This window comes from Cupressus sempervirens, chromosome 8, assembly GCF_028749045.1.
Source record: "Cupressus sempervirens isolate cs-2001-9-10 chromosome 8, ASM2874904v1, whole genome shotgun sequence".
Classification (NCBI taxonomy): Eukaryota; Viridiplantae; Streptophyta; class Pinopsida; order Cupressales; family Cupressaceae; genus Cupressus; species Cupressus sempervirens.
This window is the reverse complement of record NC_143125.1, coordinates 698990117-699006428: the sequence shown is the minus strand read 5'-3', so window position 1 is coordinate 699006428 and position 16312 is coordinate 698990117.

Sequence of the window (16312 nt, the reverse complement as noted above, 5' to 3'; positions counted from 1 at the left end):
CCTAGGGGCTTGTTTCAGATCATATAATGCTTTATGTAATTTGTAGACCATGTCCTTTTTATTTGGATCAACAAAACCTTCAGGTTACTCAATGTAGACTTCTTCATCTAGAATACCATTAAGAAATGTTGATTTGACATCCATTTGATATACCTTAAATCCTTGGTATGCAACATATGCAAGTAAGGTCCTAACACTTTCCAATCTTGCAATAGGAGAAAAAGTCTCTCCATAGTCTATTCCTTCTTCTTGAGAGTAGCCTTTACTTACCAGTCTAGCTTTGTTTCTTGATACCTTACCATCTTTATTCAACTTATTTATGAATACCCACTTAGTTCCAATCACATTTTTATCTTTGGGCCTAGGTAAGAGTCCATGTTTTGTTCTTCTCTATTTTCTCTATCTCTTCATTCATAGCCTCAATCCAAATTTCATTTTCTAATGCATCTTTGACATTTCTGGGTTCAAAATCAGCAAGTAAATAATTACCTTTTAGCTTACTTCTTGTCATAGTACCTTTAGATTTGTCTCCAATAATTTGATATGGTGCATGATGTCTCCTAACATACTTTTCTAACACAAGTCCCTTGCCTTTTGATTGAGTTCTATTGTCTTCATTTTGAGTTTCAATTTCTAGCTCTGGCTAATCTGTCTATTGCTTAGGTCCTTTAGACTCGGTAGGAATTAGCTCAGTATCATTTGAATGTGGCTCAGGTTCCTACAACTTAGTGACTGAAGACTTGGGAGTAGAAGTTTCTTGATTGATAGATGTATCTAACACTATATCAAGTTTAATGAAAACAAATCTCCTATAATCTTTTGGTTCCTTTTTGCTTTCTTCTTCAGTCCTTTCTACAAACTCATCAACTTTCACATGTGCACTTTCTATGACTTTGTGAGTAGATAAATTCAAATATCTATATGCCTTACTCTTGCAAGAATATCCCAAAAATATGTCTTCATCACCCTTCACATCAAATTTTCCTTTTCTAGATTCTTCCAAGATGTAACATTTACTTCCAAATACTTTCAGTTAACATACATTGGGTTTATATCCATACCATAACTCATAGGGGGTTTTGAATGAGTCCTTCAACTGTACTCGGTTCAAGGTATGAACTGCAGTGCTAATAGCTTCCTTCCAGCATTTGATAACAATGTTCTTTTCAATCATTATAGTTCTTTCATATTCCATGATAGATCTATTCCTTCTTTTAGCTATTTCATTTTTCTCAAGAGTTATAGGGCCTGATACCTATCTTTTGATTCCTCTTTCAATGCAAAAGTTATTGAATTCATGGGAGATGAATTCACCATTTCTGTCTAACCTCAAACATTTCAGTCCTTTCCCTATTTCCTTCTCTACTTTGGCCAAATACCATTTGAACTTCTCAAATGCTTCTAATTTCTCTCTTAGATACATGATAGTCATCATTCTAGAGTAATCATGAACAAAAAGAATGAAGAATTTTTCTCTAGTATAGCTCTCAATTCCAATAGGTCCATAGAAATAAGTATGCACAATATCCAAATTTTTTTTAGATTGCTAATTTTTACTTTTAAAGCTAGTCTTTCCCATCTTACCAATCTAACAATTCTTGCATAAACCAACATCAAGTTTCTTTATACTAGGAATGCTTCTTACTTTTCTAAATTTGCTTATTTTCACTAGGTTATCAAAGTTCACATGACATAACTTTCTGTGCCATAAACAACTTTCTTCAACTTGAGCAATAAAATACCAACATTCACTAAGTTCAAGATAGAATAAGTTACCTTTTATTTGTATGTCTGATCCAATCAGCTTTCCTTTATTATCCAGTAGTCTTGCTTTTCCATGCATGAATTTTACTTTGAATCTAATATTGATTAGTTGTGCCACACTCAATAGATTATGTTTTAGTCCTTCAACCCAATAGGCATTATCACATACAAGCTCTTTGGTTAGTGGGATTCTTCCTCTTCCTTTTATGCAACAAGGTTCATTATTACCAAAGCTCACACTACCATCATTATAGTCTTCAAATTGCTCAAACTTTGTTTTGTCACTAGTCATATGATGAGAGAAACCATTGTCTATGATCCATGTATCATTTTTTCTTACATGAGAGATAAGTGCCATCTTATCTTCCTCATCATTATCAGATTCATCTTTCACAACAATGTAAACAAATTCATCTTCACTATTATCAGAATCCTTAGAATCTTTAGCCATGAAACATGTTTTTTTACCTTTGTCCTTGAATTATTTGAAGCCTTTCTTGCCATTACACTTGTGACCTTTCTTCTCATCCATTTTTTTCTTATTTGGGCACCTAGTAGCAATATGATCAATTTCCTTAGATGAAAAATAGATCAAACGAACATTACCTTTGTATTTTCCTTTGCCTCTAGAATATTTCCTTTCTAGTAGAGCTTCAACCACCTCAAGGTCATTGTCATAACTTTTTTCTAATTCTTCTTCACTTTTTGACCAAGAATCCTTTATCTTTTTGTTTTTTCTTTGAGGGAAAGCTTGGCTTCAAATGCTGATTCAATGTTCTTGGAAGCCAGAACATAGTTTTCATAGTTACCTAGCTCAAATGTAGTCAATCTTCCTATTGTGGCCTCTAAATTTATCTTATGATTTTCTTCACATCTTCTTTCCTAAATTGTAGAAACTCTAATTGCATAAATGGGAAGTAATGTTCTAAGAACTTTACTTACAACTATTTCCTCTTTGTTATCTCCTCTAGAAGCTTTGATTGCATTGATGCTTGCTTTGACTCTTTCAACATATTTAGCAATGTTCTCATCCTCTGTCATCCTCATCTAATCAAATTATCCTCTTAGACTTTCTGCTTTGGCTCTTCTCACATTGTCATCACCTCCATAGATATCTTTCAGCTTGTTCCACATTTCAAAGGTAGTTTTGTAGTCCTTGATATCATCAAATTCTTTATAGCTTAAGGCAGATGCAATGTCTATCATCATGGTGTTATGAGTCTTCTTCTCAACAATGTCATTGACAGATAATTTACTAGGATTTATAGATTCTTGATCAAGGTATTTCAATCTTGTATTGCCAATGGAAGCTAGATGGACTCTCATGAGACCTTGCAATACTAAAAAGTTATCCCTATTAAGCCTTGGAATTTCCTTCTTGTAAGACATCCTAATCTTTAGCTTAGATCCTTGAAATCCTTCCTGCAAGCACCAAATGCTTTGATACCAATTGTTGGAAATGTAGATGGAGGAACTAGGGGGGGGGATCAGTTACCACAAAAGAAAATCCACAAATCCCTAAGATGTCTTATAAACTAGTTACTTCTATCACTCAGTAGCCATAAAAAAAAATGCTATAACTTGGTAATGTACTATAAGTTAACTCATTACTGATCTTTAAGCATTCAAAGAGATTTAACATGCATGCATAAAATAAATAACATGAACACAAGAGACACCAGATTTAAGGTGGAAACCCAACATGGGAAAAACCACCAAGTAACTAGCTACCAATTTTTACTCTTTTGAAGTAAGCTCTGTTAGGAGCCAACCCTGTTAAAGGTTACAAAACACACTGTTGGGTGTGACCTTGTTAAAGGATTTAATTAGCCTACTAGGAGTGGCCTTGCTAGAGGACTTTAGAAAAATTCAATAGAACTGTCACCTTGTTAGAGGATTTAAAAATGATTCTTAAACCAACTTTCTAAAGAGATTTGGAAATCATTGCTACAATTGTGAGAAAGTAACAATGAGTTGACCTAAATGAGATGCAAGTAAATTGCTAATACAATTCTCTACTCTATGTCACTAGATCCTCAATGATAAAATAAATCTTTGCTAATCCTCAAGGATATTTGATCATCCTTCAAAATTTTCTCACACTTTCTTCTTCACACAATTAGTATACTTGCATGCTCACTCATTACACTTTAGAATTTACAACATGAAATTTTATTTATACCTTACAAATTGTCAAGTCAACTCATTTACAAGTTAAAATTATCAATAGTTACATTAGTGGCTACAATCATTACATGAAAAAATTTAAACTTTGTCTCCAATATTGTAAATTGCTTATTTATTAATAAGAGAAAGTCATTCCATGAAGATATATACATAGTTTTATTGTGTAACATATCCCTTTTACTTTCATTATTGACTCTCCTAGCTTGGTGGGTGGTCACTTTAAGACCTAGATTACAAGGTGAGCTCTCCATGGTTGGCTTCATGTGTATTTGTAGATTTGGATAGGTTCTCATGATGGAGAAAATTTAGATTTGGAACCTTTATGGTGTTCTTGAGTCACTTGTGTTGGAGACTTCTCTATTATGATACCTTCTTATTGTATCTTGCATTCATTTAATGAGGATAGAATTGTATCACGATTTTGATTTATGAAAAGGAACCAATATTGTAAATTGTATATTTATTAATAAAAGAAAGTCATTCCATGAAGATATTGTTAGAGTGGGGTTGTTGTTACACCAAATGATCGATCTATCAATTCCCAATACAACCACTCAACTTATAGTACATAGGAGGTGGTTAAGCCCTTGTCACAAATCCTAAGGGGAGTGCTGAATAAATTTCTAACAATCTTCCCCTTAGTGTTACTTGAGGGTCTGAGGATTCAAACTGGTGGCCAACCTCTGATACCACTTGTTAGAGTGGGGTTTCTGTTGCACCAAAATAATGACCTATCAATGCCTAATACAACCACTCAACTTATAGTACACAAGAGGTAGTTAAGCCCTTTTCATGAATCCTACAATTAGCACTGCACAAATTTCTAATAGATATATGCATGGTTTCATTGTGTAACATATCCGTTGTAGCTTCATGATTAATTCTTGCTTTTTAAAGAAATGAAAAAAAACATATTGCTCTAATGTTGAGACTTACTTCCAATTTATTTATTATACAATGTTTACAATCATGGGAGAAAGAAAAGTATGGTAATTTGATGCTCTTAGAATTTCCCTAAATTGTCAAATTCATGTATGGATAGATCTCCCTAGGTTCATAACTTCACTTCAAGGTTAAAATTGCTATTTTTCCTATAGTTGCACCTTAATTAAATATAGTGGATTAAATGGAAAGTCATTATATTAAAATCCTATCTAAATGACATGGTTGTTACCTATTATCTCATTCCTAAACATTTTAAAATACACTTAGTAATGTCAGTACGAAAAATTAAAAAAGCTTCCAAAAAAATCCATGTAAGCATTTTCAAGTTTCACCAAAAATGCATTGGAAAAAATCAAAATGTGCATCTAGAGGATGCTAGAAATTGTATGGGAGGAAATTAAACTCTGCCCATACAATATGCCACTTTCAGCAGTCAATATAATAAGAGTATATAATACCCACTTGACATACCCCCTTTGCTATAGTCAATATTCAACTTTAATGTCTTTAAGGAAACTAAATAAAAATAAAATAAAATGAAAAAGCAAGTTGGAGGGGATGAGTGGGTCCCACACCACCCATCACCCTCCATCCATGCAAAACTCACATTGGCCTTTATGGTTGGTTTAAAACAATCAATAAAAAAGGGGTCCTTAAAATATACTAACCTTTACCTTTGTTTCAACTTCATTTTTTGCACTTACCATCAACCCCACTCATGACCAACATACCAAAGAGACATGGTGTGCTTCCCAAGAGGAGAGGTATGTTAGTGGTTTGGGAAGTATACTCATCCTTGGGGAGTGCTCGTGGATAGAAGGGAAAGGCTATGAGAAATGGCCTAGTGGGTATAGGGTAGTTAGGAAGATTTTAGAGATGTTAAGTTAGGATTTTGTCAATGTTTTATTTTATTGATGGGTTAGTAGGTAAGTAGGATTAGGTGATGGTTAGGTTAGTGTTAGTAATTGTTAATATTGTTTTACAATTAAATGATGTGAACTAAAGATAGTAAATTTAGTTTAGTTTTATATTAGGAATTGATTTTTATATTGCATTTGAAATTAAATCTATTATAGTTAGTGGATAGTTAAATGGGTCTTAGTTATAGAAATGGTAATGGGTTAGAGTTGTATAGTGTAAGGGAATGTAAATGGAATTGTATTTTAAATTTTTATATTGTTGGGTTATAGTTTGATGAAATTGATTTAGATATTTTAATGTTATTAGGATGATGGTTAATGAATAATAATAATTAAATATAGGGGGATTAATTTAGTAATTTGATGAATAGAAGATGTTAACATTTGAAAGTGTTATAGATTAAAGTTTACTAGATAACTTGATAAGATGAGTCAGATTAAGTTAGAAGATAAATTGTATGTCATAAATAGTTTTATGGTGGATATTTAATTTTTAATTAGTTCTACTAGGCTATGTTAAAAATATGGGATCAAGTGTTAGGTTAATGATAGGATAACCTGTAAGTGCAGACTAGTTCTTCTAGTGGATTGAACTAGTATAATAAAATAAGTGTAAGAGGTATCAAATAAAACCTAATGTAACTTATATTGCTGATAAAAATTTTCTCAAACATGATGTCACACCTTAGTAAACATGAAAATATATTTTAATAAATCTATTTAGTCAACCTAAATTAAGTATTCTTATAACACTAGTACTTATTGTTTTTGGATCCGTGTAGTTTGTTGGACACCAACTTTGCATCCTCATGAAATGTAATCAAAATTCAATTGCTGCCTAGACCCTGTGACTCCAAAACTAACTTTATCTTTTCCCCATCTTTCCATAATGTATTCAAGGTTTGTATGTGTTTAACATAGTTTTTATTACCTTTAAAAAAAAATTGTTGGTGTGTTTTTTTCCCTAGTTTTGGGTATGACACAGTCCTATCTTAGACAACAAGAAGAAAAGAGGGAGAAATAAAGATATTTTGAGGTAAACTTGCAAGGTGAGTTGCTATAGAAAAATAAAAGAAAATGAGGCTCAAGTTGGCTCATTTTTAGACCAAGGAAGTAGAGGCAACCCCTTCTCTAAAGTGTCATACTAAGCTTAAAAAATCCCCCTCCATTATAAGAGCCTACTATTGTAACTTCTCCACTTCCTATGTAAAAAAGATGGCCCTATCAGCCTTCTATCCCTATTACCATTTCACTCTTTGAGGGTGGACCAATTTTATGGTTTCCTAATGTTCCAAATGTTTCATTTTAGGAGAGTGAAACAAAGCCAAAAAAGCTACCTTGGGAGGAGTTGCAACCCATTGAGAAGACAAAGAGGTGGATATGGAACAAAAAGAAAAGGATCAAAATCCTCTTATGTGAAGAGCTTCCCTATTTTTTTGAGGAGGAAGAAGAAGAAGACAAGGGTGTTCCTTCTCTTGAGGAACAAATTATGACTTTTAAACCTTTAAAGAAAGATGAGGAAATTCTACAAAAAGAAGAACAAGAACAAGATCAAGGATCTAGTCGCCCATGATATGGAGAATAAAGTATAGAAACCCAAGGCTAGCTCTAAACTCAAGGAAGAAAATAATGATATGAATGAGTTTTTCCCTCAACCTATCCATATTCATGCACTACAAAAAGAGGATTCTAGTGAGGAAAACTTTTGAGATGAGCTGGAGATGTTTTTCTCATCCTTGGATAAAATCATTTTTTCTTCTTCATCAAATTATCATGAGTTACACCAGAAACAAGTGGAGACCCACACCATATTGGTAGATCCCAAGGAAGTGGTTCATGAACAACATAAAGGAAATGTGGGGATCATTTTTTCACAAGATGAGGAGGAGCCATTTCCAAATCAGCAAGACATAAAGGTTGCAGAGCACATTAGTGTTGTCAACAATGATTGCTTAGACCCAAAGACATCAAGAGGATGCCCCATAAGGTACCTAGCTTTGAAATACATTAACATGTGCCCCTGATCATACTTAATTTTGAGCATGAAAGTGAGTTTGAAAAGGAGGAAGTGTATCTTGCTCAAAATCAAGATGCCCCAATTCTTGCAAGCTTCTTTGGTCTTAGTATTGAGAAGGTTTTCCAAAGTTTAGTAGTATGCTTGTCATGCTTGCTGTTATTTTTTGTTGCCCACATGCATGAAAGAAAAAATAAACTTGTAAGGAAGGGAAACTTCTTCAATAAACTAGTCAATGGATTTTTTTAATTTTTAATTTATAAATTTTTGTACATAGTAGATTAGGTATTTTCAATTTTCAAAAAAGTGCATGAGCACATCTATTCCCTCTTTTAGATAGCAAGTTTTGTGGTTTTGTTGGTTGCAATTTTTTTTTGAAGTTGCAGGTGGGATAATGCATCTTTCTTTTTGGTGACTCCATTGCTAATGGATTTCTTAAGGCTATTGGTTTATGCTTAGCAAGAAAGTATATCATTGATTCACCAAAAATATTGGCCATTTTTATTAAAATGATCTTTGTCTTTCTTTTCTAATGCTCACTGTTGTATCTTATTATATCTCTATAAATATTAGAATGTTTCTAATATTTAGGTGTAGTATAGAATAGAATGTTTCTATTCTATTTGACTCTCCTCTTTGTATATATTGATAATTTTGATCTTTGATTAATCAATCAAGTATTCTACCATTTGTAACATGGGATCAGAGCTAGAGTAATTTTAAAAAGAAGTATATTCTTTACTGAAATTACCTATTTTAATTTTCCAAAATTTCTCTTTGAAAATCACAATTTCCTTTATTGCATCTAGTTCTAAAAATCATAGGCTCAATTTTGTAATCTGTAGTACATCTTTGGTCTTTCCTTGGAAAAATTGTGGGTTTTCCTCCCTTGCAAAATTGCATTTTACTACTCCCATTTTTCATTGCCGGAGGCATGGCTTTGCTACCAAGCACGACTTTGCATTCGGTCTTCATGATTTTTTGATATCACATTTTTTTTGGCATCCATTATTTTGGCAATCGAGAAAAAAAACCTTGAAAAATTGTTGATTCTAGCTTAGTCATTTTATTTTTGTTGCCATTTTTTAGATATCTTGGCAATTTTTTACAAAACCACCTTGTCTCTGTCCTTTTTTCTAGACAACTTTGCATTTTTCAGATAGCTTGGATTCTGACTACAGTCTTTCTTGTTTGATGACTATATTTTTTATTTATTTTTTGACAAATTTGACTTTCTAATCTAATAGCTAGGGTTTTCCCCAAAACCCTAAGTTTTGACCTCAAATTTTTTTCTTTCAGATTCTTGGTGTGTTTTTTGAGATCTCAAATGGGTCTTCATCAAATTTTTGTAGGTGCCTCAATTTTTGTGCCTTGGTTTTTAAGCCACTGGATTTGAATTCTGATAGCATATTATTTTTGGGTTTTTTGAGATCTCATCTGTGTACTTCTCTAAGTTTTCTAGGTCTTTCATTTTATCACCTTGAAGTTTGTGCCATTTGAGATATTTGCATATTATGAGTATTTGTATTAGCAACATCAAAAGTCAGAGTCAATTAAAAGGCAAGTCAATATTGCCCAACACTTAGAGTAGAAAGAATCTATCTATCATGCCTTTATGGCTAGCATACCTAGAGATCATTTGAAATATATTGCTTGGTACATAGATTCCAGTGCCTCTAAACATTTCACTCATAGGCATGATTAGTTTTTTGAATTCACTCCCTATTCTAATTTAGTAATCTTTGGAGGTGATGAAGAATATAATATTGTTGGCAAGGGCAATGTTCAGATTTAGTTTGGATGAAAAAGACTCATGTTCCTCAATGTATGTTATGTTCTTAACATGAAACATAATCTTCTATCTATTAGTTAGATTATAATGCACTCTACTCAGTTGGATGTTGTTTTTAGTGGAAACAAGTGTTTGATTATTGATTGTGCTTCTCACACTACACTTGCTATCAATCTTGAGGATCATGGTATTTATAGGCTTGTAGATTCAGGCGATTCCCTTGAGCATGCCTTCATCACAAAATCATCCACTCTCATTAGCCTTTGGCATTAGTGATATGGTCCCTAAACATTTAATATCTAGTACAACTTGATTGGGGTAATTTAGTCCATGGTCTTCCTAATATCTAGACCCAGAATCATCGTGTTTGTGAAGCTTGCCAAGTAGGAAAGCAACATAGGACACCATTTAAGGATGGTGAATCATGGTGGGCATCTAAAGTACTCCACCTAGTCCATGCTGGCATATGTGGTCCTACGAATACTCCTTTTATTATTTGGAATAGGTACTTCTTACTCTTTGTGGATGATTTTAGTCGCAAAATGTGGTTATATTTTCTTAAGAAAAAATTAGATGCTTTTCCTATATTTTAGTAGTTTGAAGCTGTAGTAGAAAAAGAGTCTAGTTCCTCCATCCATACTCTTAGGACTAATAATGGGGGGAATTCTATTCTTCTACCTTCTCTACCTTCTATACTACTCATGGAATTAGATTTCAGTTCACCACACCTCACACCCCTCAGCAAAATAGTGTTGTAGAGCATTGAAACCATGCCATCACATAAATGGCTAGGGCTATGCTAGAACATAGAAATGTTCCCAAAAAATATTGGGCAAAATCAGTATCCATAGCTATCTATCTTCTTACTCAGTTACCCACCCTTGCAATTAACCATAAGACTCCTAAGAAACCCTAGTCTAGTCACAAACTTAGGATGAACCATTTCAAGGTTTTTGGCTCTCTAGCATATGTATGGATTCCTAATGCCAAACACACTAAGTTGGATTCCAAAAGCTAGAAACTCATGTTTATAGGATACAATCACACACATAAGGCTTATGACTGATTGATGTAAATATTCATCATTTAATCTTTAGTTATAATGTTGTGGTTGATGAGGAACTCAAACCATTCCCACTCTTTGCCTCCCCACTGCATTTTGAGATTCAGTCTTCAACAATCTCTGACTTGGGTTCTTCTATTTTATATGAGTCATTTGATGCTACTAATACACCACCTCAGTCAATTCTAGATAATACAACTTTTTCTCCTACTTGTCATCCAACTATTCTAATAGCATTTGATATTGGATCCTTGACTCTTTGGCCAAAATAGTGGGCTCAAACAATTAGTGATCTTTGTCTTGATGAACTCATTGAGGGTAGAACCTCTAGAAATAAGAGAATTCATCACAACACAGTTAATATTGCTCTTATGGCCAGCATCCATAGTAGCCCTTAGCACCAAACATATACAAAGGCCAAAGGAATTCTAGAATGGGAATATGCAATGGATGCTAAGCTTTAGAGTCTTCAAAAGAACCACACCTAGATTCTTTCAGATCTCCCTCTTAGGAAGAAACCCATTAGCTATAAATGGGTTTATAAGGTCAAGTATCATGCATGTGGTACCTTGGAAAAATACAAAGCCAGACTTTTTGCTTGAGGATTCACCCAGTGTGAAGGCATTGACTATGAGGAGACCTTTCTTATGATAGCCAAGATGAGCACTATTCACATTCTTCTTGCCACTGCAACTCAGTATGGTTGGAAAGTTCATCAGATGGATGTAAAGAGTGCTTTTCTAAATGGTGAATTATAGGAAGAAGTCTACATGATGTAGCCCCTAGGTTTCAAGATTTCCAGTTTGGAACCAAAAGTATGTAGACTCCAGAAGGCCCTTTATGGTATTAAATAGGCTCCTAGGGCTTCATACATAAAGATTGATTAGTACTTGGTTACTCAGGGATTTTAGTGTAGCTGTGAAACAATAATATTTATATTAAACACTTTGGTAATGATATTATTTTTCTTGTCGTCTATGTGGATGATTTGATTGTTATTGGAATTTCAAAACATTTGATTTTAGAAATCATATAGGATTTATGTAGAAATTTTGATATGATAGATCTCGGATTGCTTCATTATTGTTTAGGTATTGAGGTTTGGTAGATTGAAAACAATATTTTTTTGTCTCAGTCCAAGTATGCTAGAAATTTTCTTGACAAGTTTCAAATGCAAGATTGCAAAACTAACTCCACTCCTATGAAGACTGGTCTGAAATTGTCTGCACAATCTGATTCTCCTCCTGTAGATGAAACACTCTTTAGGTAGCTAGTAGGTAGTCTTATCTACCTTACTACTACTAGACCTAATCTCAATTTTGGAGTTATCTATATCTCACAGTTCATGACAAACCCCAAGACTAATCATTGGACTATAGCGAAATGTGTGTTGCACTATGTACATGGTACTTTAGATTATGGTCTTCTTTACACAAGGGGTACCACTCCTCAACTAAGTGGATTCTTCAATTTTGATTGGGTTGGCTTAGTTGATGATAGGAAATCTACTTCTAACTATGTGTTTAGTATTGGAACTGCAACAGTTACTTAGACTAGTAAGAAGCAACAGGCACATGCACTATCCCCTACAGAAGCATAATATAGAGGAGTTGTCAAGGTAGCTTGTGAAGTAATTTGTCTCCATTGGATGCTTGTAGATATGCATATTCCTCAAGCAGGTCTGACTTCTTTTTTTTAGACAATCAAGGAGTACTCAAACTTTCCAAGAACCTAGTGTTTCATGAACGAACCAAGCACATAGAGCTTCATGGCCATTACATTTGACAATTAGTAGAAGATGGATCTATTTAGTTACTCTATGTCCCTACCTTAGAGAAACCAACAAATATTTTCACAAAACCCCTTGCTCCTGACAAGATTTTTAAATTAGGGGATCTATGGGTGTAGTAAACATATTAAGCATTAAGGAGGGGTATTAAAATAATCTTTATGTTTCTTTTTTAATGCTCACTATTATATCTTATTATATCTCTATAAACATTAAAATATTTCTAATATTTTGGTGTAGTCTAGAATAGAATGTTTCTATTCAATTCAACTCTCTTCTTTGCATATATAGATCATTTTGATCTCTGATTAATCAATCAAGTATTCTAGCATTTACATTTGTAATAATTTTTCCCCCCATTCAACCCATCACATACTGATCTGAGGAAAATTGAATGGGTTGTTTTCTTTGCAGGTGAGTTAACATGCTAAATGAAGGGTTAACATTTTATGTTATCCACATTTCACTATTTCACAAAGTCACTTTTTTACCCTTTGCAAGATAGAAACCTTCCTAGATTAACCATTTTGTGTTATTTCTCAATGGTCCATTTTTCCCTCTTGTGAAATAGCACTAACAATTGGATTTAAAGCTTACCTTCACCAATGATGGTATTTTGATCACTCATTGGGGATTTATTTGTTGAATCTTGGTCATTCATTCAAATATGAAGGATCTTCATCGACTGTTAGCACTCTTTTTGGGAAAGATCTCATCTTTTACATGTGGGTCAACTCTATATGTGTATGCAGTTGGGTTAAGACTGTGTGTTATCTCATCCTACATTTTTTGATAGTGGCACATTTTGGTTTCTTGTGTGCACAACACTCTTCCAAGGCCAATTCTTTATCATTGGGAAAGTCTTGGGAACTTTTTTCATGACACTAATGTATCTCCATGCTTGTTTAATGCTTACAATGATTAAATCTCTTAGATTTGATCTTTCCAACAATGAGGTACATTCATTTTGGCCTTCCCATCACTTCACTAGAGTAAGTTGTTTCAAAGATATGATTTGCTTCTGATATTCAATTATTTCTCTTTGTAACTCAACTTTGTTGGTTGGAGTTTGGACTTCATGGTTTCATTTGAATTATGCTTGAACTCTTTAAAAAACAATCTTGTATCTAATTTTGGGGTTCTTCTCTACTAATTTTTTTATAGAAACATCATGTTTTACAAATATATTCCTTACATTCCATTAATGAAATAGCTCAATTTCTTACCTTCTTTTCCCATTCTTCTATATAGTGCATTTTTTTTGGTGCCTTGTAGTGATCCAAATTATGGTTCTAGATTACAACACCTCATGTGATACTTGCAGTATTGTTAATTCTAATGCAAATAGAACAAGATTAATACAAAAAATTATGAAAGACAAAATTGGTTCATTTCATTCAAAACTCAAGTTTATACAATTTTTAATGAATCTGAAGGGCCACCAATATCCATTTGAAAAGAAATGAATAGTTCAAATTTTATGTCTACTTGTAGAAGTCATAACTTTCAGCACACAATTTTAAAATGTATGTTGCTTACTCCATTGGAAAGGTAATCAAATTATATATCTCCAAATTTTAAGAGATATTACTTTTGGATGCTTTTAGGGCCCAAAAATACTCTAAAGGCCTCCAAAATGAAAAATAATAAAATATAGAAAATACTAGAAAAATATATTTCAATATTTTCCCATTTCTACTTTTGTTAGCCTCCACTAGATAATCATGGACCATGTTCTAATCATTCCTCCCACCTTGAGAGGCAATGGGCCCCATTTCATCCATACTCTATTGTAGGTGTGGAAAATGAATCTAAATGTGTTCATGTGTAAGCCACTTCCCTGATTAGCAAACTAACCCACTTTCACCACATGATACAAGTAAATATTCAAGTTCTTCAAGTTCTTCATAGAGTTCTCTACAACTTGATCAATTTAGAGTGGATTAACCACTTCTAGGTTTAATTCTATATGGTTTATCTCCTTAGCAACACTTGCAATGTCTAGTAATGGAGGAAAATATGTCTTCAACAATTCAACATTGAAAAATAGTTCAATACCCAAGAATAGTGGAAAATTTCACCAACTTGTTTGATAATCTTATATGGACCACAATGAAGGGGATGAAGATATCTCTGGGGTCCTTGCAACCTATCATTTTAAAAATGCAACCATACCTTATCCCCAATCTAAAAATTATGAGGAGTTCAATGCTCATCATGTCTTTGTTTATACTTCTTAGTGGTATGCTCCAAAATATCATGAACTTTTTTTTGCAAATGGTGAATTTTATCGATGAAATTTATTGATTTTTACTTCTCTTTATCCAAGAATGGGGTCAAATTAGACTACATAGTTGTGATGGAAATATTTATTGGTGCCAATGGATGATATCTAAGACAAACTTCAAAGGGGATATGTATTTTCTACATAAGGATGAGTTTGATCCCATGTACAAGGATGTTTGGAGTGATACATACATAATTTTTGAATGATCACATATTGAAAACCTTAGCTTGATCATCTATCTGAAGATGGAATATAGTGGACTTTGTTAGTTTTGTGTCCATCATTACCCATAATGAAGACCAAAATCTAGTTAGAAATTGACTATCCCTATATGAAATAATAGTACTTGGTAGCCCAAAATGAACCTAGACATGCTCAAAGAAGATCTTTTCAATGTCTTCTATAGAAATTTCCTTTCTAAAGCTTACCAAGATTACTATTTTTGAAAATCTATCTATAAAAACATATACACAATCATGCTTGTGTCTAGTGGTAGGAAGGTCAGACATGAAATCTATAGAAATTGAATGCCAAGGCTTCTTTGGAATGGGAATTGATAGATATAAACCATACTTATGATTTGTAGGCTTTGCAATGGAACATTTTGTACATGCTTGAATGTATGCAATCACATCATTTTTCATTTTTGGCCAATTAAATATCTTTGAAGTATAGCAATAGTTTTATCTATTCCAAAATGTCCTACAACCTTGTTGTAGTGAGCTTCCAATATTAATATCATGTGTTCTGCCTCAAGTACATAGATTTGGCCAATGTGGAAAAATATTCCATCTTGCAGGCTGAGTATATATAATAGAAAATTCATTATCTTGTTCATACAAGTGAGTCCAATTTTCTATTTTATTCCCACATAATTCTAACACCATACTTACTCTTGCAATTAGGGGCCTACTTAAGCAATTTGTTACCTTATTGGCACTTTCCTTCTCGTGGTGAATGTTGAGATAAAATTTTTGAAGATGAGATGACCACATTTTATGTTTATCATTCTACAATTTTCCTTGTGTTTGCAAGAATTGAAGGGGTTTGTGATCTCTGTGGACAATAATTTCCTTTCCTAGAGTGTAATGCTTCTATTGTTTGCAAGCTTGAACAAATTTTATATAATTCCTTATTGTAGGTGGGGTAGCTAAATACTATATTAGATAATATTTCACTATTGTAGGAAATTTGATGTCCATGTTGCACGAGGACTTCTCCTAGTGCATATTCTATGCATAAATTTGTATTTCAAAAGATTGTTGTAAATCAAGAAGACATAAAAATAGTGCAAAACATAACCTCTATTTTAACTCCTCAATTTTTTTTTTGACAAGCACTTTCCCATTTGAATTTTTCTTGCATTCCTCATTATAGTGACTAATTTAATGGCCAAGAAAAATGTGAAAATTCAAGCACAAATATGTGATAATAGTTAGCCAACCCCAAGAAGCGACAAACTTAATGAGATTCCTTGGAGAAGGCCAATCTTTGATTACTTGTATCTTTTTAGGATTAGCATGAACACCCTCACTATAAATAACATAGCCC